Below are 25,330 nucleotides of genomic sequence, written 5' to 3'. Positions count from 1 at the left end.
TCAGAAATTTCAAGGAAAATAGAAAGAAGTCGTCTCCCGTGCCTGTCCTCAGTACTGAATCAAATATTAAGTCCTCTTTTGTTATTGCTACAATGTATATATTCGAGTCTCATAAAATATAAATAATACGAATAAAAATAGCTGTCCAAATTTCATCAATAATCATGTATAAAAACAAAAATCTTATTTTTCTTTAGGCTTAAAAAAATAAAAACCAAACCTCTTCTGTACTTTTGCATTCTATAACAACAACTTCAGGTCGGGTAACACAGAAAAGCAGTTGACCCTAACAGGTTTTGAGGCTAATAGCCCAAAAGGTGTGGTATCAGCTCTGGCGAGCAGCTTTTTGGACTGTGCTGGAGGCAAAGTAGAATAAAGAGAGCAGAGACAGAGTCAGTGGCAGCCGAGGTTTAACGTGGATCAGAACATTACAAGGAAACTGGTTTCTTCCACACCTTCCTAATCTTCCATAATTTCCCAATAACAGTCTCTCTCCCCTGAACTTCCCTACACCTCTCTCTCTTTCTCTCTCTCTCTCTCTCTCTCTCTCTCTCTCACACACACACACACACACACACACACATACATTCTCCACCATTTGTACTCCCTAGAACCCAACCATCCTCCCCAGAAGGTTCTGTCAGACCAGAAGTGTTTACTGCAGAGGGTAGTTATTGCCTTTGAACACTGAGATTTTTATTTTTTGAGACAGGGTCTCTTGTAAGCTAGGCTGGCCTCAAACTACACCGTGTAGCCTAGAATTACCTAGAATCTCGATTTTTCTGTCTCTGCCTCTAAGGGCTTTTGGTTTCTGAGCACATGCTACATAGTTTTTGTAGTGCTAGAGATCAAACTTCAGGCTTTGTCAGGCTAGGTAAGCACTCAACCGACTGAACTATGTCACTAACCACAGCATTCTTTTTAATGACCTGAAGGGGCGTGGTTGATCGGTAATTAAACTTTAACCAGACTAGCTTAATATAAAAGATATATCTTTAATAAACAGAATAAAAGAAAACTTACACCAGAGTCCCAACGATCCGAGAGCGCAGGGACCAAGAGAGGGCAAGGAAGTGCACCCACCAGGTTTATAGGTAAATTTTTGCCTTAGGGTAACACGGACAGAATGTGATTGGCTGAACTCCCCTATCAATGACCAGATGTGGGTGATGCAGACACAAACAAAAAGGGGACCTATTTAGAGAAGTGGACATACTAATTCCTTTCTTGCTATGTCTTGAACTGAACACTGGCGCCTAACAACCAAGTTGGCAGCACCCTGCTGCTTCAGTCCTGAGACTCAGGAACACCATGTCAGAATGATGGAAATGTTTCTTCTCGAAGTATCTACTAATCAGGATCTGTTAGGGCTTTGTGCAGTTAATTTCAGTGTTCAGAGAAGACATTAATTTCTTAGAATTCTACGCGGGGGGGGGGGTATCACACTAATTGGTGTGACGATAGAAGAGCCACACTCGTTCTCACCGCGGCGCTCGCTGGCGAATGCTGCAAATGGAGTTAGAAGAACAAAAGTGTTCTGTTAATGCGGAAGAACTTAAACGTTTGAAATCCTTGTCGGTATTCCAGAAAGAAAATCGGGGGGGGGGGGTATTAACAGGGACCAAGGAAATCGAGTATAAAGAAAGACCCCATGAAGATGACCGGGCAAGACTGCTGCGGCTGAACAGCTCTGGGTCATGGCCAGAGGACTTTAAAGATCAGGATGGTGAATATTCATATTCAGTTCGGAGATGCTTACTGAAGCTTATGTTTCCCCTTGCATTCTCTTCCCTTCCTTTCCTTTCCCCTGTGAGTGCGAAGCTTTCTGTGAAATCGACTCTACAGAGATGTCTAGTGCCCACGGTATTCTGAGAAAATAATGGGGGGGGGCGGGGAAGGAGGCTGTTGGAATTTGAAAATGACGAAGGACAGACAAAAGAGCAACAAGGAAGTTACATTTGAGACAAATCACAAGTATTCAGCACAAGCCAGGAAATAACAGAAAAACTTGAACTCCATAGAGGAGGTGTCCTCGAGTGAGATTTGGAAGCTTCGGGAACGTACAAGTGGCGAACATTTGAGCAGCGTTAGTAAGGCATGTATAAGGCATGTATAGTTCCCAAGTCGTCAGCTTACATGTTTCCATGTACAGTTTTGGATAAGTTTAATCTCATGCAGTTCGGACAATTTAAGCGTTTCCCCTTGGCGTAGGAACTGCCTAGGATTTCCAGGGCTCCGAGCCGGGTGAAGTTGGTGCTTTAGCTCTGCCGGGTCCTGCTGCAGGCATCAATCCCCGCCCATTGCCCCCGGAGCTTCCCTTGTCCTCTTTCACAAAGGTGCCGGGGCAAGGAGCAAATTCTTCATCGCACAGCGAAGAAGTCTTCACTTTAACTCCCGCAAACGGTGAGACGGAGGAACTACTCTGGTGTTGATCTTTTTGTTTCCTCAATGTCTGAACCTTTATCTTTCATTTCTGCTATTTCTGGGTGTGGCGATTCTTCATAGAGGGAACGCATTGTTCCACCTAGTTTGAGGAGGGACCAACAAAATATTTAAGGACGTATATGATACAGGTGAATACTTACATTGTACAATATTTTGATTTTATCCTCTCTCTCTCTCTCTCTCTCTCTCTCTCTCTCTCTTTCTCTCTCTCTCTCTCTCTGTTTTGTTTTTTGAGACAGGGTCTCATTATGTACCTCTGGATGTCCTGGAACTGTGTAGGCCAGGTTGGCCTCAAACTCACAGGGTTATGCCTCTGTCTTCTGACTGCGGGAATTAAAGGCCTATGTCATTACACCTGACTTACATCCTTTTTCTTTATTTCAAAAGACTCTTCATAAGGTAACCTGCCAACTAATGACATTTCATTTTTCATTCATAATTTATAATTTAACCTAGTTTTAATTAATTATCTCAGAACTGAAAGTATTCATTTTTCTAAGTCAGAGGACAGCAAACTGTCACCCATAAGACTGAAATGGGCCCTAATAACCTGTTTTATATTTTTACATGGTTAGAAAATTCAAAAGAAGATTAATAATTGGAGACTTGTAAAAGTATCATAAAAATCTAGATTTCGTTGTCCATAAAGTTTTATGGGAACGTAGCTATGTACAGCCATCTACATATCGTCTGTAGATGGTTTCATTTCATAATCATAGAATTGGTACGGCTCACAATGGCAGAAATATGTAATGCCTGGCCATTCTAGGAAGCTTGTCGGCTGCTGCCTTACACCATTCTGGCTCCCTTATGGTTAGAGTTCCGCTTGTTGCTTCCTTAGAGCAAGTGTAGCATCTTGGGTAGTTCATTCTATCACAAAACATCCTTGGCTGCTAACCCTGGAAATATTTTGTTCTCTTCTGGCAAAGAAAGGACATTCTAATATTTATCTGGTTAATCTGAGTTTATGTGTGTGTTGTCATTTCCCCTGAGTTTAGAATCTTCATCATGGCAAAAGAGATGCACTGTATGAGAATCTCAAAGGAAGAACAGGGAAACAATAGGATTCACAGCTATTCCTAAATAATGGAGTGTCTCTCATATGGCTCAGTGTAGAATCATCATTGTAGTAAGCAATACTTTCTAGTTGGGAGAACCAGTCTGCAAATAGTGACCTGGAGACTTATTATTAATTATGGTAGTTTGACCTTTAGCTTAGGCTTGTCTCAACTAGCTCTTATAATTTAAATTAACCCATATTTTTTAAATCTATATTCCATCTTGTACCTCCTGTCTCCTCTCTGTGTCTGACTAATGGCTCTGCCTTTCTTCTTCTCAGAGCCCTCTCTGTCTCTGGAAGTTCCACCTAACCTCTTCCTGCTTAGCTATTGGCCATACATCTCTTTATTAAGCCAATCAGAAAGCATCTTGGCAAAGGCACATCTTCACAGTGTAAACAAATATTCTGTAACAAATCTTGTTGTATATTCATCCAAAAGCTGGCACTTATTTGAAAGCATATAACAAACCTAAAGATCTTAGTTATTTATTTAGAAAAAGATACTTTTCTAGACTAGATTTAATATTTTGAAAATCAAACTACTCTCTTACAACTATGGCAAACTTGAGTCCTTATTTTATGGAGTTTTGCTTTTAACAACAGGATTTTAACAGTGACAACAAAGGGGTCACTTTCCTACCCTTAACACTTTTCATCATCACCTGATTTAATTAAATTAATTTTTATTTAAAATTTTATTTTTACTTAAATTTTGTTTAAAACATCTACTTTATTTGGTTAGTTAGTTAATTTTTTCGAGGCAGGGTTTCTCTGTAGTTTTGGAGCCTGTCCTGGAACTCACTTTTCTAGAGCAGGTTCACCTCGAACTCACAGAGATCCACCAGCCTCTGCCTCCCAGGTGCTGGGATTAAAGGTGCGCCACTACCGCCCGGCTCTACATTTATTTGTAACATATTTTCGTGTTGTAGGGATGGTAAGAGACCAGGAAATAATTTATCTTCATTGTAGTCTTTTGCTTACTGTCGCTTGTGTCTCTTTAATCTGATCCTAAGAAGTGCGCATTCCACATAGTTCAAACCTGCCCAGGGTTGCAATGGATAAACAGGATGAGTGAAGGCATATAACTCCTCACCCCAAAAAGACATACAAGGAAAATATAAGAAATGTATGGTAGTCTCAACTCTGCAGAAATTAGCTAGGGAAAGGTGGACAAAATGCTAACATGGCTGGAATTAGAACCATAAGAATTACATTTATTGAAGGAGTGGTTTTTGAGAGAAATGAACACAAACTGGGTACAAATAAGTCAGTAACCCAAACTGGAATAAACATTAATATTCCATTTTGAGAACAGCAGTAAGATATTTGTGAGTTTGGTGATGAAGAATCGGAACTGGGCAGTAAGGAGAGATGCCAGAGTAACATGATAGAAGGGAAACAGAGAAGGGTATCAGAAGTCTTGAAACATTAATTATACACAAGGATCAGATCTAATTAGCTGATATAATCATATAATTGATTTAATTATATATGTAAATAGAGGGTTTTTTTTAACCATAAGAGATACATAAGAAAATTGTAATTAGACTAGACCTGTATTTTTCAGCAAGGTGTGATTTTCTTCCCTCTTTTTCTGCTCTAGGAGATACGTGGTAATTAAAGTCAGTAATCTTTTAGTTTCCATCACCGGGAAGGTAGCTGTTCTATGCACCTTGTGCGTGGAGGCCAAGCAGTGCCGCTAAATATTGTGTAGTATGCAGAATAGTCAACCCCCATCCCTAAAACAAAACAACAAATGAACAAAGAACACAACCCATCAGCCAGCTAGACGGCTCAGTCTGTAAAAGCCCTGTCTTTAGGCCTGACAACCTGAGTGTCATCCTTAGAAACCACGTGGTGGAAGGACAGAGCTCCCAAAAGTTGCCCTCTGACCTGCATGCATACACACATTCCAAACAAATGAACACACATACACGCAAAATCAAAAGTCAACCTCAAGAATCATTAAGTCCAACATGTCAATAGTGCCATAATTAAGAAACTTGGAACTAGATTAAGTCAGAGAAGTAACAGTCTATAAACTGAACAGAAGCACGGGAATTAGGCCAGAGGTCATCAGAATTTTGCGTGGCATGACCAATATCTTCTTTCATCAAGTCATTCACTAAGCTAGTTTAAAATGAGTTGTAGTTTTTAGGTATATGTCAAAATCACTTTCATATTCTATTTAGGGTTTGTATTTACACAGAGCAACACAGATACATTTCAGTGAGATAATGTTGAATGGACAAAGTCAGTCAAATATGAATATGGACAGTGTGATACCATTTATATCAAATTTAAAAATTGAAAAATAAAGCAATATTTATTCATGAAAATACATAATTTTATGTGGAAAGTGAAATAATGATAAAATCAGTTCAGGATAGTGTCTATGTTTGTAAAAAGGATTTTGTAGGAGAGAATGGAGAGTTCTTTTTTTTTATAATTTTTTTTTATTAAATTATAAAAGTTTCCATTTCAGCCCCTCCTCCCAACACCCTCCCACTCCCCCCACTCCCTCTCCTCCTCCCTCTCCATCCCCTAAAGCAGTCAGGGTTTCCTGCCCTATGGGAAGTTCAAGTTCCTCCTCCCTCCCTCCAGGTCCACGGAAGGTGAGAGTCCAAACAGACTGGAGCGCCAAAATCCAGTATATGCAGAGGAAGCAAGTCCCAGTGTCATTGTCAATGGCTTTTCAAAAAGGCTCCAGGCCAGCCACATTTAGAGAATCTGGTTGGATCACGTCCTCGTTCAGTCCCAGTCCAACAGGTCTTGGTGAACTATCATTATATCAGTCCCCTTGTATCAGTGGGTGCTCGCATTCCTCGCAGTCCTGATTACTTTTTTTATTTTCTTCATCCTTCTGTTCCTCATTTGGACCGTGGAGTGCTCAGTTCGGTGTTCCAATATGGGTCTAGAATGGAGAGTTCTTACAATGGTAAATCGATTATTTTAAGTTATTTAATGAATCATTGCAGGATTTTATTATTTTAGCTTAGCACAAATATCTTACACATCCTTTGCATTATACCAAAAATAATTACATAATAAAAACAATGAAAGTAAGTTATAAAGGGCTTATGGACACTGAAGATTTTTCTTTTATGTACTATCACCACCTGCAGGTTAAACTAGCTATTGCAGAAAATTGTGGGTTTTTTTTTTAATAAAAAAATAAAAATAAATTGAAGAACACCAAAACAAATGAAATATGCAAGGAACTGAGACTATGTAGAGAATACAAAGGGTAAGATTTCAGTTACAGACATAATCTGTTGTTAGTAAACAAGCAAATTATAGTTTAAAATACAAACAATATAAACACAACATGTTATATTGTAAGTACCACTGGACCAGTGTCCCATTAGGTATCAAGAAACAGAACAAGTAGTATTTTCCCCTTCGTGACACTAAGTTTGCTAATGAAAACCCCAGTACTGAATTGTAATTGTAATTGAATTCATTCAGTTACTCCTTAATATCAAACCACACGCCACCCTCTCTTGTCTCTGCTCCCTTTTCTTCTCTTCCTAGTTTGTACTAAACGTGTCTCCAAGTTAAAGTCTCAACGATTTCGTGTTCAATCTGAGAGACAATACCACTCAAAGTGTGGGATCAGGACAATTATAAGTTCAGGGCAGCCTGCCAAAAGAAAAAATAAGGAGAAGAGAAAGAGAAAAACAAGAGCTGGCAATGTAGCAGTAGAACATCATTTGCTCACGATGTGCAAAGCCCGTGGTTCTCTCTCCAGAACTGCAAAGCAACCAAACGGAACCTCTTCCAAAGTCTCAAATGGCTTCACATGGCCTGTGGAACGAAGTCCAACTTCTTCAGATCAGTAGGGAAAGCTTTCTACCCTTTGGACCCAGTCACAGCTTCTCCAGCCTCCCCCGAGCCTCACCCCACATGAATCTGTACTTTTGCCAGTCTGGTTTCTGTGTTGGCCATTGCTTTTTCTGAATGTGCTGTGAATTCATGGCATAATCCATTTCCTTCCACACCAGCCATTTATACTCCTCAATATTTCAACAAACATGTTCAGTTTTCCTCCTAAATTCAGAAAATAGAAATTCACTTTTCAAGTCCTCCCCGCACCCGTCCTTAGTTCCCTACCCACGTTTTTACGGATGGCTTCCCCTTATTTCATCCTACATAGAAATCCTAGAGACACTCTTATTTTTGAGATAATATAAACTTACCCCCCCAATTACTAAAGCATTTTCTGCCTATATCATTTATTTGGCATAATCAGATATTAATATCAAACCGATTCATTTCCAAATTAAGGTATGACTTTATGTATACAAGCCAAATTTTTGGAAGTCGGAGTAATTTTACAACTTCTCACCTTCTTTTCCTCTTTCCGTACAAAAACTGATGATGCTGGTATTTTAGTTTGAAGAAAGGTTTTTAAAATATACAGTATTTTTATTAATTTTTTCGCAAGTATCATGCAATTTATTTTGCTCACCTTCACACACACACATATCTCCACTCCTTCCCCTAGGTCCCTAGGTCCTCCAAGACTCACGCTCCAAAAAAAAAAAAAAAGCCCACAGAGTCTTAAGTGTAAGTTTAAGTCCAGTGTAGGCAACTTTGTGAGACGCAGATCCAAAAGAGAAGTAAAACAGAGGTCTAAAGATAGAGGCCAGTTGTAGAGTGCTTGTTAAGCATGTTGAAAAGCCCTGAGTTCGATATCCACTACCAGCCTAGACAGGCATCAATTTTCAGTTGATAGAAAATTTGCCCAGCATGCTTGAAACCTTGGGTTTGATTTCCAGCAATGCATACCCCGCATTCCAGAGGCAGAAGGATCTGGAAGAGTTTTATTGTTATGAACCATGCTCTGAGACAGCTGTACTACTTTTTGTTTTGTAAACAATTTGTTGGTAATTGAGGGAAAAAATTTATTGTGGAAACCCAGAAGCCTATTCTTTTCTACTTACATATCTTAAATTTAAAAACCTCGTCCCATAATTACAAACTGTTCACGTCCTTACATGGAACTAAAATTGACAGGTATTCTAACTTTGGAGCCTAGCATATTGAAAGACTTGCAAGCTTATTGAATTTTTGTGCTGTTTTGAAACTATTATCTGTTCATTTACTAACCTTAACACAACTGTTAAGAATGTGAATTAAAAAGGAATTCGAAGACTACGGGTTCAGAGAAAACGCCGCGAGATTAAATTCTGCTTTAAAAACCATCTGTTTCTATCAACGAGGATGCGGGGCAGCGTTCCAAGAGGCGATGATCTTTGCAAATGTTTATGATTCTTCCACCGACTAATCAGCTATGACAAGAGCGCAGCAAACTTTAATCCCTGTGGGTTTAATCTCCTTGTTAAAATTAGTGGCTAGATTGTAAAGGCCCGAAAGTTTCTTTCGAGGCAGGATTGTGGGTAGGAATGGGTTAAAAGAGAGATCTAAGACTTTCCTAGTCCTTCAGTCTCCATCCGGAGCTGAAGCCTCCACGGCAAATGAGAAAGCGGTCTCCCAGGTGGTCCATGAATTTCATGGAAGCCCTCAGTATAGTCGGGCACAGGCCTCGAGCCTTAATACGGCGAACCCATCTAGAAAGCGCACAGCATGCTGGGATTTGTAGTTCTGTAAATTCGGCTACCCGGATGAGTTGGCATTCTGGGATATGTAGTTTCAGGTCGTTCTTTCGGGTTCAATCCGTTCCTGACTAGAGGCCCCAAGTGACGCCACAGGCTCCTGGGCGTCACGTGACCCCAGTCCTGCGCGCCCCGGGTTCGCACTGCGGCTCCAGCCCGGGCGAGTTCTCGCCCCCGCGCGGCCGTTGCCGAGGAGACGGCGCACGTCTCGCCGAGCGTTGCCCCCCTCTGCAGTTCCCCCGCCCCTCTTCTCCCACCACAATGAGGTCCTAAGATGGCGGTGGCTGCGGCGGTTGGCGCCTAGTAGCTAATGTAGAGAAGGCGGCCATTGGGCTCTGGACAGTCAGGGAACTTGTGGGCCTCCCGGCCGCGGTCTTCGAGGAAGAACCGCTGCTCAGCGGCGGCTCCAGTGGGGGCCGACTGCCACTCCGCCCTCGGCAGGAGGGGCGCCTTCGTTTACAGGTAATGCCTGCGCGTCTGCGGCCCTTGGCAACCGCGGGCCCGAGAGCCGGGAGGCGCCGGACCGGGCTTCTGGGGCCACGCCTGCCCGTTTCGGCTCTGGGGTCCCCTGGCTGCGCGATCCTCGCCCCCCTCGGCTGACATAGGCGCCTCTCAGCCCCTGAGTTGACACCATGTCTGGTGAGCGCCTTGGGGACGCGCTAGCGCCTGTACAGTCTTGTCACCTCGGCCTGACCTGGGGACCCCCTCACGCGGTGCCCGGGTGCTCCAGGGTGGAGGGGAAGCCGGGCTGCAGTTGGGGTGATGGGTTTTCAGAGAAGCAGGCCTTGGCGGCCTGAGGCCTGGTGGCCGCCCTCCCTCCCTCCCACCCCACCCGCCAGATTCCATCGTGCGAGTCCCCCCCGCGGCCCGAATCCTGAGTGGGGAGCGTTTGCGACCCGGATCCGCGCACTTTCTGCTGTCACTTGTGTTCTTGGAGCATAAAGGCCCGGGTAGGCGTTCCTGCCTCCAGCTAGTGGCTCCTCGCGCAGAGAAGGTTAATTTAATAACCCTTCTCCGCGCCCCTCCCACCGCCCCTTCTCCATCCCTTCCTGCAGATCCGGTGTCTTCGGATCTAGAATCGGGGACACCGAGAGGCCCGGTGGGATCCAGATAGCGTTGTTTGCTCTGCAGAAACTGCAGTTCTGGACTAGATATTAGGTATTGGGCGCATGCCTGAAGGAACTTTTCGTCTGCGGCCCGCTCCTGCGCAGCTCGCCTTGTCGTCCCCCCCCCCAAAAAAAAACCAATCGAAACAAAGCAACTCCCCCCTCCATGACTGTTATTAGCTAAGTGTTGTGTGAACTAGGTAACAGCTCTTGTTTTGGCGCTAGAAGAAGCGGGCTTTCTGGGTGCCCCTACCACCCCCGCCCCATAAACCGTTTTCCAGACCCCGCCTTCTGTGTTCTCTGGTTACTAGAGTCGCGGGGTGCACCTGCTTCTGCCTTTCCCCATCACCTTCCCGGTCTGGGCCCCTTGCTGCCGACGCCAATTCTGATTTTGAAGTTGAAGGTACACCTCGTAAATGTCATGAAAAGAATATTCTTATGAGTGAGGCTTTCTAAAAAGATAATAGTTGAACGGTTTGAGTAACGGGGAGTTAATGACTTAGGAGAGTAAACGTCTTCGTGGGTCTTTAAATGATAATGAGACTTTTTTCATTATATTCCAAAGTGGATGTTACACCTTATTTGGAAGGATTTTAAGAGAGTTGGGGTACCTAAATGTCTATGTGAAGGTAAATTTGAGTTTAAGAGTGTTTAAAGATTACACTTGGTTATCTGAAACATTAGGCCATAAATGTAGTGTTTGTTTTCTGTATTTAAAAGTGTAAGAATTTACTGGTGATTTTTTTTTCTAATAAGCAGTTCCTAACCCTAACTGCTTTGAACTATGGAACAGAAAGGTATTTCTGAAAATTTTGTTTCAGAACAGTTTACTTGACGCGCTGGTATGTTTCCTTTATATTAAAGTTGGGAACACTTAATGCTGAGGCTTGTGGTCTAGAAACTGGTGCAGGATTGAAGGTCTCTGCTCGCCCTCTTCTCTTTGACATGCCCTTGCGGAGTATTCCCTCTTCGTTAGAACACAGTCGTGCAATTCCTAGTAGCTAAATTTAAAAAATATTATACAGTATTTTCTGAAATTCCTTTGTTTGGACAGGATTTTTCCAAGATCATTTGAGTTTGTATTTGTCGTCTGACAAGTATTTGGGTAGACCCTCTTCTCAAGTCCATTTCTTCTCAAGTTATGGCCTTTTGAATTTCTTTGTTGGCTTTATCTTTTTTTCATAATCTCTTCTGCTTTTTAAAAATTTGTTATGCCCACAATTGACAGGCATTGATTGGTTTAGTTATCTAAAATTACTTTGAACATTAGTTCTGGGCATAGTGTCTTGCTATATAAGTTAGTGCCGGGGGAATATAAATTCAGTGAAAGTAAAAAGAAATTGAACCAAGTGGTGGTGGCGCATGCCTTTAATCCCATCACTCAGGAGGCAGAGGCAGGTGGATTTCTGTGAGTTCGAGGCCAGCCTGGTCTACAAGAGCTAATTCCAAAGCTACAGAGAAGCTCTATCTTGAAAAACCAAAAAAAAAAAAAAAAAAAAAAACCAAAAAAAAAAAGGAAGAAAAGAAATTGTAAAGGTGTATAGAGGATAAATGGCTAGGACTGAGGATTAGCTTAATTGATAGAGTACTTGCCTATCATACACTATAATTGCCCTTTGTTTGTTCTCCAACACCAAATAAACAGGGATGGTGGTGAATGTTTGTAATCCCAACATTAGGGAAGTAGAGACTGGAAGTTCAAGGCCATACTGAAAGCTACATAGCCAAATTTGAGGCCAGCCTGGGATATGTGGAATGCTGTATAGAAAGGAAATATAATAACTAAAGGATGAAAACTAGAAGGAATTTTGTTTAAAGTGTTTTAGAAGTAATTGGTCTTTTTAAAAATATATTTATAGTATATATCTGCAGAAAGAACCTGAGTTTGTTTCTCCCATGTATTTTTAATAAAAACTGGGTGAGTGCTATATACCTCTAATCCCAGGAATTGGGTACGTGAGACAGGACAGTCAGAAGTTGAAGTCCATTCTGTCCTACATAGTCAGACCCTTTCTCAAAAAAACAAAAACAAAACCCAAAACCCCCACAAACATATGTAAAAAATTCAAGAAATTTTTTTAAATATTCATTTATTTTACAATTTTATGTATGAGTGTTTGGTCTTAATGTATGTCTTTGTACTATCTGTGTGCCTGGTGCCAGCAGAAGTCAGGGTGTCAGATTCCCTGGGACTGAAGTTACAGATGATTGTGAGGACAGTGTGGGCACTGAGACTCAAACATGGGCCCTCTAATGAGCAACAAGTACCCTTAACCTCTGAGCCATCTCTCTAGCCCCTGTTTTCTTTTGTGCTTGAAACAGCATCTCTGTACCCTTGGCTGGTGTCGTTGAGCATGTCCTTGAACTGTTGATTTACTTGCTTCCACCTCCCAAGAATTAGGATTATAGATGTGAACTACCATGTCCTGCTAAAATAGCCTATTTTAAAAATTGTTTAATTTGTTCTTGCTTTCTGTGAAAGCAAACAAATATTCAAACTCCCTTATGAGGAACAGAAATGAGACTGATATGCAGAACTACAGACTGGTAGTTAACTTATGTCTCAGTTGCAGTCAGTTCTCAGTGTTTTGTTTTTATGCTGGAAGAATATAACAAAATAGAATAGGAAAGTTAGGAAAAGTCAAATGTAAGAGTTTACTGCTAAATGATTTCTTTGTAGGTGACATTTTGTGAGATAAAAAGAATGATAATTATAAAATAATTTTACTAAAAGGAAAAATTAGGGAAAATGGATACGAGGAATGGAAATACAGGGTAATTGATTGAATTCACTTGGGAATTTCTCAGTGAGATTTATTCTATTGATAAGAAGCAGATATCAGCTGTGGTGGAAAAACCAGAAAGGAATAGTCATATTAGGAAATTTGATTTGAAGTTGACAGGCAGTACATAATAATAATACATTGATTTTATAAATTTGAGTGCTTCTAATGTACTGTGTAATGACAAATGTTTGGGGATAAGGCAGTGAGTAAAATAGACAAGTGAGTAAAATAGACCCCATGATACAAAGTCAAAAGTCAAACCAAACTCAATACCACTTTGACAGGGTGTGTGTAGAAACAAAGCAGGTAATTGCTTTCCTAGAGTTAACAGAAGGAGCAAATAGGTAGGAAAGTCAAGGATGCTAGGAAGACATTTTATAATAATTCCATGGTTTGTGAGTAAGAATGCAAAAGATTAAAAAGGTAAGAAGAAGAAAATAGTCAGGGGACAGAAGTATTCAGAATCAAGAACAGATTCGCAAAATTATGCAGTGATATAGTAGAATGCAAGAAGTAGGGTCAGAGAGGAAATTTAAGTTCCTTATCTTGAACAAATTACCAGAGTGAAAAAGGTATTGGAATGAGGAAGACAAAATGGGCTTTGGGATTGAGACTAAGACACTTTGAGAAATCATATATACCCACAGTTCATAAAAGCAGGTGTCTTAGGGTTTTTATTGCTGTGAAGAGACACCATGACCACGGAAAGCATTTAGTTGGTGTCTTAGAGTTTCAGAGGTTCATTATCATCATGATGGAAAGCATGATGACCTGCAGGTAGATATGGTCATGAAGCTGAGAGTCCTATATCTTGCAGGTAACAGGAAGTCGACTGAGACAATGGGTGGTATCCTGACATTAGGAACCCTCAGAACCCACTCTCACAGTGACACACTTCCTCCAACAAGGCCATACAGTAGGGATTGAGGCCGGTTCTCCTGCTTTCATGCTTCCAGGGCCTGATTACCCACACCCAATGCCACCAGGCCCAGCTCTCCTGGTTTGCCGATGCAAGGTTCAGGGCCTGCTTTCCTGAGTGCTGCAGCCTGTAAGGGGCAGAGGCAGCTCTTCCACTCCCATGACCTCAGAGCCTGTTCTCTCACCTGTCACAGGTGGTGAGGGACAGGATAGGGAAGCGTATTTCTCCCTTGTCCATTCCTTCATATGGCAGATGAGCTGTGGGACCAGATCACCTAGGCCCCAATCAATAGGGTCAACTCTGTTGTGCTGCCCAGGATAGGTGCAAGTTCTGAGTGTAGCAGCCAGAGAGGGACAGGGTCAGTTTTCCGAGCACTCATGACCCCAGACCAGCTTTCCTACCTGCAGTAGGTGGCGAGGTGAAAAATACATCTTTTAAAAATGAAATAATGTTTGAAAAGATATAAATGTTTAACCTAACTTTATCTTTATGTTGTGTATTCTTGATTTACAATATCACTGTACCCTGTAAATGTATACAGTTTTCATTCGAAAAGAAATCTGGCACTTGGAAGACAGTGGAAGGAGTATTGCTGTGAATTCAAGGCTAGTCTGGGCTACATAGTGAGATCCAGGTCACCTTGTGCTGTAGCAGCGGTACTCACAAGGATACATATCAAATATTCTACATAATGTATATTTACATTGTGATTCATAACTGTAGCAAAATTACAGTTATGAAGTAGCAATATGAGGAACTATATTAAAGGATTGCAGCCTTAGAAAGGTTGAGAACCGGGGCTGGAGAAATGGCTCAGAGGTTAAGAGCACTGACTGCTCTTCCAGAGGACCCGGGTTCAATTCCCAGCACCCACATGGCGTCTCACAACTGTCTGAAAATCCAGTTCCAGGGGATCTGACACCTTCACACCAATGCACATAAAAATAAAAAAAAATTAAAAAAAAGATAAATAAATCATAAAAAAAAATTAAAAAAAAAGAAAGGTTGAGAACCACCAAGCTATAGTGCAAGACCCTGTCTCAAAAAAAAAAAAATGAGTAGGGGATAGAGAGATGTCACAGGAGCTAAGAATACTTTTTGTTATTGCAGAGGACTGCAGATCACTTTCCATCACCTACAGGGTGGCTCATGACCTTCTATAACTACAGTTTCGGGGAATCCATGCCTTCTCTAGTCTCTGAGGGTATCAGAGATACACATGGCATATATAGACATATATGCAGGCAGAACACCTATATGATGGTTTGAAAAAGAATGTCCCCAAAGGGATTAGCACTATTAGCGAGTATGGCTTTATTGGAGTAGGTGTGGCCTTGTTGGAGGAAGTATGTGGGGGTAGGCTTTGAGGTCTCCTATGCTCAAGCTATGGCCATGTCACAGTTCACTTCCTGTTGCTTGTAGATCAAGATATAGAACTCTTAAGCTCCTTCTCTATCATCATGTCTACTTGCATGCTGCCATGTCCTGCCATGATGATAAAGGACTAAAACTCTGAAACTGTAAGCACTCCAATTAAATGTTTTCTTTTATAAGAGTAGTGTGTATAATAGATTTTTCTTTGGGCTGTCAGCTCACAAATAATGACAGGGAGATTTATTATTAATTATAAAAGCTTGGCCTATAGTGTAGGCTTGTTCTTAACTAGCTCTTCTAGCTTAAATTAACCCATTTATATTAATCTACATTCTATCACATGGCCTGTCTTTCATCTTGCACCTCCTGTTTCCTCTCTATGTGACTGGTGATTCCAACCTTCTTCCCAGAGTCCTCTCTGTCCCCAGAAATCCTGCCTAACTTTTCTGGCTGTTCAGCTTTTTATTACACTAGTCACAGCAATACACCTTCACACAGTGTACAAATCTCACAACAGCTGTGGTCATGGTGTCTTTTCACAGCAGTAGAAACCCTAACTCAGACAACATTAAGATAAACTTTTTTAAAATTGCCGCAATAAAAAGAAGAAATGTACACCATAAATTAGCCATATGATAAAAGACTTAATGCAGTAACAAGTTCAGTTAGTAAGATACATTGTGAGGTTAAGTGCCTTTTTCCTTTTTTAGATAAGGTCTCTCTGCATACCCCTGGCTTGCCTCAAATTTCCAATGATTCTCCTGCATTTGCCTCACATTGTTAAAACTTCTTGACAATTCAAATTGAATGCTACATTTTGTTGTAAATTTCACTATTTGTCTTATCTTCCACTAAATCATTGGAGGTTAGTTTTTGTTTTTCCAATTTGAAAAAGGTATTTTGAGTTTTAGAAATTTGTACAGTTTTTAAAACTTTTAAATACATTTATTTATTGTGTGTGCATTTGGGCACATAGGTGGAAGTCAGAGGACACCTTGTAGAGTCAGTTTTTTACTGCATTATAGGGGTTCAGGAATCAAACTCAAATGTTAGACTTGGTGGCAAGTACCTGTAACTGCTCAGAGCCACCTCATCAACTCTATTTATTGAATTTTTATTTTTTAAGTCTTTAATTGAAAGGGCAATAGAAAAGATCCTCTGTGGGTATATTGTTTTTGTTTAATTTTGTCTTGGTAGTGTAAGACCCAGGGTGTCTTCTGTTTGTGCGCCCCCCCCCGTTAAGATTATAGGTATGTATATTGTTTTTGTTTAATTTTGTCTTGGTAGCGTAAGACCCAGGGTGTCTTCTGTTTGGGTCCCCCCCCCCCGATTAAGATTATAGGTACATACATACCATTGTGGTCAGCTGTTGATGTGAGTGTTGGGGATCTGAACTCAGATCCTTATTTTTTAATCAAGTGCTTTACCAACTGAGCTGACTCCCTGGCCCTCCTTAGAAATATTTTACAGGAGGAGATATTAGTTCCTTTAAGAAATTTACTAAACGTTAATTTGAGAATTGATTCGCTTGTATTTATTTAGCTTTATACTTTATTTTTATAGTTTTATTTTCAGTTACGCCAGCCTGCATGTCTGTTTATCTGTCTCTGTCTCTCTGTCTGTCTGTCTCTCTCTCTCTCTCTCTTTCTCTTTCTCTCTGTGCGTGTGCGTGCGTGTATAGTTGTATAGGTGCATGTGAGTGCAGGTACCCATGAAGGCCAGAAGAGGATGGCAAATTGCCTATTGTTGGAGTTATAGGCAGTTGTGAGCCACTTGACATGGATGCTGGAAATGGAACTCAGATCCTGTGCAGGAGCAGTATATGCTCTTAACCACTGAGCCATCTCCCCAGCCCAGCTTTCTGTATTTCTTTTTTGGTTGTGGCAGGATCTCTTCTATAGCTCAGGCTAGCATTGAGCTTGCTATAGCCTTCTTCCTCCATCTCACAAGTGTGAAGAGCACAGGCACAAGTCACCACAACCAGCTCTAGCTTTATGCTAATTTACTTCTATCTTAGTGTGCCCTTTAAACAAATTTAAAATTTAAGGTTATTAAATATTGTTGATGACTTTTTTCTAGGGAACATAATTCACCCTAGTAATAGAGCAGGGACAGATCAGAGAAATGATTCCATTCAAGTCCAGCTTGCTGAACTAGCAAATTTAATTTAGGGTTGCTTATAGGTACATCATTGAAGAACAATCTCTTTTCTCCCAACCATTGTTAAGTGTTGTATATTCTTAGGAGAGTGAAGTGGCCATGTGTGCCTCAGGAGCCTCTCTTTCCATGAGGGACTGTCAGTGGTCCCAGTGTTGTGTGGGTTTCATGCTCTGATTTCAAGGTGACAACAGTTGTATGATGTGCAGAGCACAGAGTCCAACACTTCTCCTCTTCTGTATTCTGGCACACTTTTAGCCCTCTCTTTCATAGTGTTTCCTGAGCCTAGTGTGTGGGTGGGTAGGGGGAGAATCACACAGATGTATGATTATTTTCTCCCGTTTAGAGGTGAATACTGGACCTCTTTGTTACAGCAACAGTGACTTGTTCTCAGTACTTGGACTGCTTATGAATCTCTTCTGTAGCTGCTGTCCAAAGCAAAAATAAACTTCCCCTGCCGAGTAAGGTTGACAGCAGCCATAGTTTATGGGCGTAAATGTAACGTTTATGGGCATAAACATGAATGTTGAAAAGAATTTTCACGGGAAGAATTTTGAAAGGTGTATCTTATTCATAGCTTGCCATACTTTTCCTGTTGGGGTCTACGACTTCCTTAGCTACACACGTTGGTTTTACAGTATCAAATTTAAAGTTTACTCCCCATTTCTGGAGTTAAGCCTTAAATCTTATTAAAAAACAAGTGTTTATAATTCACCAAAGTCTTGGCACTTACACCAATGGGTATATCTTTGTTAGCATGCATATGGTGTTAAATATTAAATACTCTTGTGACCATATCTAAGTAGGATGTAGACAACAGTTCCCAGCCCCAGCCTTCATAATGGTTTTTGGCACTAAGAATGCTGATCAGCAAGGAGGGAGCTCACTCCTAACTTGATTTCTCCATATTCTGATTCAGAACGTGCTGTTTTAAGTTGTAGGGTCTTAACATCCAATATGTCACACAACCAGTATCAGTGGCAATAAATCACATTGTACCTCATAGAGAGGTAACTTGCCCATGGTATTGGTATTATTAGTAGTCTTGTGGCTTCTGGTAGTAGCTCCTTAACTGATGTTTTGCTTACATAGGCACAGACTGTTGTGGGACTTTTTCCCACCATTGTAAGCACTATCATTTATGCATTATCCAACCATAAAACTCCCAAGAGTGCCTGGCCTCTGTACCTTATGTGTATATTTTCCCATCCTTGTGCCTGTAGTTGAGTTTTTGAATTTTCAGATGCTTTTCTAAATCTGGAAGGTACTCAGGTTAGCATTATTTAATTAAGACCTTTTAATAACACCTAGGTAGGATCTCTGCAGAACCGCCATTGTTTGTTCTAGGCATATGCCAGTTGGTCTTGGGATTCAGCACCTAAGGAGATACAGTCAGTAAGGTCCAATGCAACTCAAAAAGATGCTGTTTGTATCAATTGTTCCTCAAAAGGGCATTGTTGGATACAGCTGTGTGGATAGGAAGCCCTTTAGGTCTCTGCTCTACAACCATTCTCTGTGAATTGTTCCACCTCCCCTCTCCTTGAGCAAAGGGGAAGTTGAGAGTAGCAAGGTGCAGTGATTTCAGGCCTATTCTGTGTTGGGCTTTCCAGATCTGACACTCTGGGACAGTTCTGCAGCCACCATATTTCCGCTCCATTAGCCACACCTGGCTGCACAAAGAGCCATAGCTGAGCTCCTTACTAATTTGATTTTTCCATATTCTGATCTAGAATGTGCTGTCTTGAGTTGTAGGGTCTTAACATCCATTTATGTCATGCAAACATTCTAATCTCAGGAGAAATGTGCACAGCATATTTTGGGGAGATATTGCCCATCTCAATCCTATTAATGTATGCCACGCTCCATATCCATCTATAGGTGGTAATGACCCGGTATCCCTAGGGACTGCTAGGAACGAAGGCAACCTGGCCACAACTTGTATTAGAGCCCCAATATTCTACAATCCATTGTTCTTTTGAATCATCTTGGATAGTTCTCATCTGTAGGCAGCTTTGGCCTTCTCTTAGGGGCACTGTTAGAGTAGTTTTCACCCTACTAGATCACTTTATAGATGTGGGAACAGTGGAACTCACCTGCACTTCTTCTACTCCTTTGGTAAATTGTTTAGGCCTGAAGCCTTCCAAAACCTCACTAGCACAGATTTGGCTGTCCTCTAGTCTTTTTAACCCCCTAGAAATTCAAGACACAAATCTCACACATATGCTTTCATCCACAATAATACCTTCTGTTGTTATTTTCTTATTCCCCTCTTAATTGCTTTGAATCTGATTTGCATACCTATCTAAGTCATACATATTTGCCTGTACCTCTGTTACATCTTAAAAATACTGACCCACAATCAAGTTCAGCAAAGCTACAACAGCCCTACACCAGTACTGAGATCTGCTGGATTGACTTTGAAGAAAGGAGACTGAATGAATGACCTGAGCCATCTCACTGGTCTAGTAGACAAAACTTTAACAGCCATTGAGAAAAGATTTTTTAAAAAATATTTGATATTTTTGCCAAACTATATAGTTTTTATTTTAAAGTCATTAATGCATAAATACATCTTTAGAACAAGCTGTGAGTTTTAGTTCGAAATTTAATATAAATTTCGAATGTAAACATTTTCTCTTCAAATACATTTTTAGTTTCACAGTGTTGGGATCAAATTCAGGGTCTTGCACATGCTAAACAAACTCTACTACTGAGTTATATCACCAGTCTTATTTTTGGTGTTTTGTTTTTGTTTTGAGATAGGTTTTCTCTGAAGCTAAGTCAGGCATTGAATTATCCTTCCTAGTATTGGGATTACAGGTATGGGTTACCAAAGCTAGCTTCTTGCCAAAAATATTCCTATTTTATATTAAAGTTACTTTATTACTTTACTTAAAAAGCACAGCATACTCCACTTAAGGACCACTTTTGTGTCAGGAACATGTAGTACATAGGGAAGTCAGAGGACACCATTGGGTATTGATTCTCATCTTCCACCTTTTTGAGGTTGAATCTTTCTTATTGGTCACTGCCGCTGGCCCATAAATTTCCAGGGATTCTCCTGTCTCCATCTCTTCCAGAGGATCATGATGGGAATGTAGATGTTGGTACGACTGCATTCAGCTTTTGCCAGGATTCTGGGGATTTGAACTCAAATTGTTAGATTTGTGTGTTAAGTACTTAACCCGCTGAGCCATCTTCTCAGTCCCATTTTTTTCCTCTTGAAATAATTAGTGCTTTTAAATGCAGGCCTACTTCTATTGCCTATTTTTTTTGAGCTCCTATTCCTTATTAATTCAAGTTATACCATTGCATCTAGAGTATATTAAGTAACTTTAATGTTCAAATATGTTCAGTTCAGTGAACATACCTGTCTGTGGATATTATTTTAAAAGTTAAGAATATTTCTAATACAAAATGGTGTAAATGAAGCCGAGTGGTGGTGGCACACACTTTTAATTCCAGCACTTGGGAGGCAGAGGCAGGTGGATCTCTGTGAGTTCGGGGCCAGCCTGGTCTACAAGAGCTCGTTCCAGGACAGGGTCCAAAGCTGCAGAGAAACCCAGTCTCAAAAAACCTAAACAAACAAAATGGTTTAAATGTTAAGTATATGAATCAGAAAAAAGAGTAAAGATTACTATATTTCTCCTCCATAGAATTAAGTGCAAGCATGGTTTTCAATGTTGTTTTCCCCTCACTTACATAACTTTCCCATAAATAAAGATGCTACATTGTCCAGCCTTCATAATTATACATCTGAAAGGATGCTTAGCATTATCAAAATTCAGTGGAAGTAGGACTGTTTGCCTAATAGCATTTATCCTGTCATTTTATAGGATAATAACATCTAGTTGTTTTAAATATAGCACTGTCAAGGCCTAATGTTACCCCCTCCCCATATTTAAGATAGGCTAGATATGGAGAGGTACAATAACTGGGATGTAAATAGTTTTGGTTCTTGGTACAATATTGACAAAATGCCTTCCAGAGAGATGATACCAGTTTATATTTCCACAGTATCTGAGGGTTCTATTTTGCTTTTAGTGTCAGTCAGTATTAGATACTAATGTATGTAAAATTTAGCAATTTTAATAGTTTCTTATTTTAGTTTGCAGTTGGATTTGATGACTTTTTATCTTATGTTTACTCTTTTCTTTTTTGTACATTTCTTTAATTTTTATGTAGTAAAGATGTTGGGGGCTCTTGCAGAGGACTCTACTTTGGCTCTCAGCACCCTTGTCAGGTTGTTCAAAACTAGCTGTAACTCAAGCTCCAGGGCATCTGTGGGCATCTCCCACCCACATGTGTACATAATTAGAAGTAATAAAAAACTTAAGGAGGCTAATTATGTATTTCATAATCTCTCAGCCCCTCCCCCCATATTTGTAATATTCTGTTGTCAGAAATCCTGGGACTCACTTTTGGTGTGAATACAATCAGATGTTTTTATTTCTTTGTGTTCTAAATTTAGTGAGCTTCCTCCCCCCCCCCATTTTTTAAAGTCCTTTATTGTCATTTTACTTTTAGAGTCATCAGTGACCGTTCTGTTTTTAGTCTGTTTATTATCTTGGTGTTGGGTAAAGTTAATCCTTTTCTATTTGAAGATGCTGAAGCTCTGGTGACAAAGGCATTAACTTCTGTTCACTTCTAGGCATTAATGATGTGGAAAGTTAGTGGGATATATCTTAGGGAGTCATGGGGAAAGTATGGCTAAATACTATTTTTGTGTTCTGTGCTTGAGATTATGAGTTCCAGCTAAGGAAATTTACTAAGGCTCTAAATCTTTTTGCAGATTGTTAGGAGATTGTCCTGCCTGTTAAATAATCATACATCACAAAGTTATGATTGATAAGATTCTTTTTTTAAAAAACATGGTTTTAATTTTTTTAACTGATATTTATTGAGCTCTACATTTTTCTCTGCTCCCCTCCCTGCCTCTCCCCCTCTTCCCATCACTCCTTCCCCAATTTACTCAGGAGATCTTGTCTTGTTATACTTTCTACTTCCCGTGTAGATTAGATATATGTGACTCTCTCTTAGTGTCCTCATTATTGTCTAAATTCTCAAGGATTGTGGTTTGTAGGCTGGTTTTCTTTCCTTTATGTTTAAAAACCACCTGTGAGTGAGTACATGTGATAATTGTCTTTCTGTGTCTGGGTTACCTCACTCAAAATAATGTTTTCTAGCTCCATCCATTTTCCTGCAAAATTCAAAATGTCGTTAATTTTTTCTGCTATGTAGTACTCCATTGTGTAAATGTACCACATTTTCCTTATCCGTTATTAGGTCAAGGGGCATTTAGGTTGTTTCCAGGTTCTGGCTATGACAAACAAAGCTGCTATGAACATAGTTGAGCACATGCCCTTGTGGCACGATTGAGCAGATTGATAAGATTCTTAATGTGGTACTTGTTGAATAGTAAGCAATATAGCTGTGATTACCACTTATTCCTATGTTTTTCTCATGTATATATGTATATATCTTGTTGGGCTAGAGCAAATCTGTGTAGATTAACCATCTTGCTTGTTATGCTGAATTTGTTTTCTACTCACTAACCTTGCATTTACCTCACACATATTATATTGTCTGTCTGACTTTAATTCTTTAATTTAATTTTAATTTAAGACTTTAATTCTTCCAGATGAATTTGAGAGTCATTTTGTCGAGTTCCAAGAAGAGTAGCAGTGGTTTTTTTTGTGGGGGGGGGAGTAAGGGCAGATGTTGTATTATGTTAAATTTAAACATTTAGAAGAAAAATGATACATTTATAATATTTAGTCTTGTCAATAGAAAGACTGTTTTTATACTTACATTTTCTTTAATACTCTCCTTTAGTATTTGATAGTGCTTTGTTAAATGGGACACAATTTTTGCAAGTCTTCATTATATATTTTGTCATTCAGTGCATCATTTTCCCTCTTCTTTTAAAGTTGTTATTGGTGATTATCCTAGTTAGGGTTTCTATTTCTGTGAAGAGACACCATGACCACGGTAACTCTTATAAAGAAAAACATTTAATTGGTGCTGGCTTACAGTTTCAGAGGTTTAATCCATTATTGTCATGGTGAGGAGCATAGCAGCTTGCATCAGACATGGTGCTGGAGAAGGATCTGAGAGTTCTACATCTTGATCTGAAGGCAACAGGAAATGAACTGTCAATGGGCATGACTGGAGCTTCAAAGCCTATCTCTACAGTGACACACTTCCTCCAACAAGGCCATACCTTCTAATAGTGCCACTCCCTATAGGCCAAGTATTTAAACACATGAATCTAAAGGGACCATGTATATTCAAATCACCATGGTGGTATGTTGAAGTTCTGTAATTTTTTTAGTGCATATTGTTTAAGAATACCACCTTCTTTCTTTTCTCTATTATTACTTGTGTTTCTTATTTTTCTGCTTGATAGAATTTTGAATAGTATCAAGTAACAGATATGTGGCATTCTGATTTTAATAAGATTGTTTTCCATGTCTTAATAATGTTGACTAATATGGTTTTTTTGAGCTGAGGAGGTGGCTCGCTAAATGCTTACATTAAATGTGCAAGGATTTGAGTGTGGTCCCTAAAACTTATGTGACAATGCTGGTTATTAGTCAATCTAACCTAATTGGTGAACTGGCTAATGAGAGACCCTGACTCCAAGGATGCCGTTACTGAAGATGACACCTGAAATTGTCTTCCAGTCTCTACATGTACCCTCCCACATATGAACACATATACACACATGCACACACAGAGTACACCTATATATGTGTAAAATAGAACAAGATATGCTTTTTCCAATGTTTCAGAGAATTATTAAATGATATGGCATATAGACGTGATAGAGCACTTGCCTACCATGTGTAAGGCCTCAGATTCCCTATTCAGTACCAAAAAGACAGATCATCCCTTAAAACAAGAAACCCAGAATAAATATATATATGTAACTTTAAGCAAGTATTGTTTTGAGTTGAGTTTTAAGATTTTTCAAGTTAATATTGTGTGGAATATTATGCCACTTTATATCTTTAGATAAAATTTTAATATGCTGCATAATTGTAATATATTATTCTAACAGATATTATAACATTAAAATATCTGTGACATAAATCCTGTTTTACCATTAATGATGATGTTTGATATTATTCAATGGAATGAGTTAGGGTCTTAGAGTCAGAGCAAATTGAATTTATAATTTTTGCTCTTTAACTGAATGATTCTGGTAAAATTACCTATTAAAAGTTTATTCCTTTTGTTTGTAGTTCGTGACTTTTCCATATTAAATAAAGTTATCTTGATTTTTTTTTTCCTACCTTCATCTGCCTTCATGATTTGATAGCTAGTGGAAATCTAGAATCTTGTTCATGACCATTTAGAAACATTTTCTCATGGTCATTTCTACTTCTGACCCTGTGCTTTTGTTCCAACTCTGTTGCTTCTGTTTCTCCTCTCTGACCCGGACATAATCAATATTCAGTACCATTTTCATGTCCACAAGCAAAATCTTCATGGGGTATCTTGCTGGTTTTGTTGGTCCATACCTCTAATTCTAGCACTTGGGAGGCTAAGACATAGTAAGACTGGTCTCAAAAAATAAAACAGGGCCTAGGTCATCAGATAGAGATGCTTTTTCACAAAGCCTGATAACTGAAATTCAGTCCTCAAGTTCCATGTAGAGAAGAGATTGGTCTCTACAGGTTGTTTTGATCTCCCTATCTGTATCGTGGCATGCACCACCATCCACAATAAACAAACGGATGGATGGATGGATGAAATTTTAAACCCCAAAACAACACCACCAAAAAAAAAAAATTAAATACCAAAAACCTCTGTGGGAAGGATTTATGAGTTTGGTAAACTTTCGGGAGATTAATATAGCA

General features: G+C 39.8%; 1 protein-coding gene and 1 long non-coding RNA gene across 25 annotated transcripts in view; both read left to right on the top strand.

Moving 5' to 3' along the window:
* Nucleotides 1-1,897: 1,897 nt before the first annotated feature.
* Nucleotides 1,898-2,804, top strand: LOC125405266 (uncharacterized). The gene is made up of 2 exons (XR_007233520.3): nt 1,898-2,403; nt 2,685-2,804. It is a non-coding gene; the product is annotated as an uncharacterized LOC125405266 (long non-coding RNA).
* Nucleotides 2,805-9,257: 6,453 nt separating this feature from the next.
* Nucleotides 9,258-25,330, top strand: part of Pcm1 (pericentriolar material 1) — a 92,668-nt gene continuing 76,595 nt past the window's right edge. For 8 of the 24 annotated variants that reach the window (XM_085680232.2, XM_085680231.2, XM_085680230.2 and 5 more), the window contains exon 1: nt 9,259-9,585. The gene's annotated coding sequence lies outside the window, so the exon portion shown is untranslated. Of the gene's footprint in view, nt 9,586-25,330 lie in introns of all 24 variants that reach the window. The other 16 variants (XM_085680228.2, XM_048441699.3, XM_085680222.2 and 13 more) reach the window with 3 other exon arrangements.

This window comes from Myodes glareolus, chromosome 23, assembly GCF_982192425.1.
Source record: "Myodes glareolus chromosome 23, mMyoGla1.1, whole genome shotgun sequence".
NCBI lineage: Eukaryota > Metazoa > Chordata > Mammalia > Rodentia > Cricetidae > Myodes > Myodes glareolus.
The sequence above is the reverse complement of the archived record's forward strand: the minus strand, read 5'-3'. Positions and strand labels throughout refer to the sequence as shown.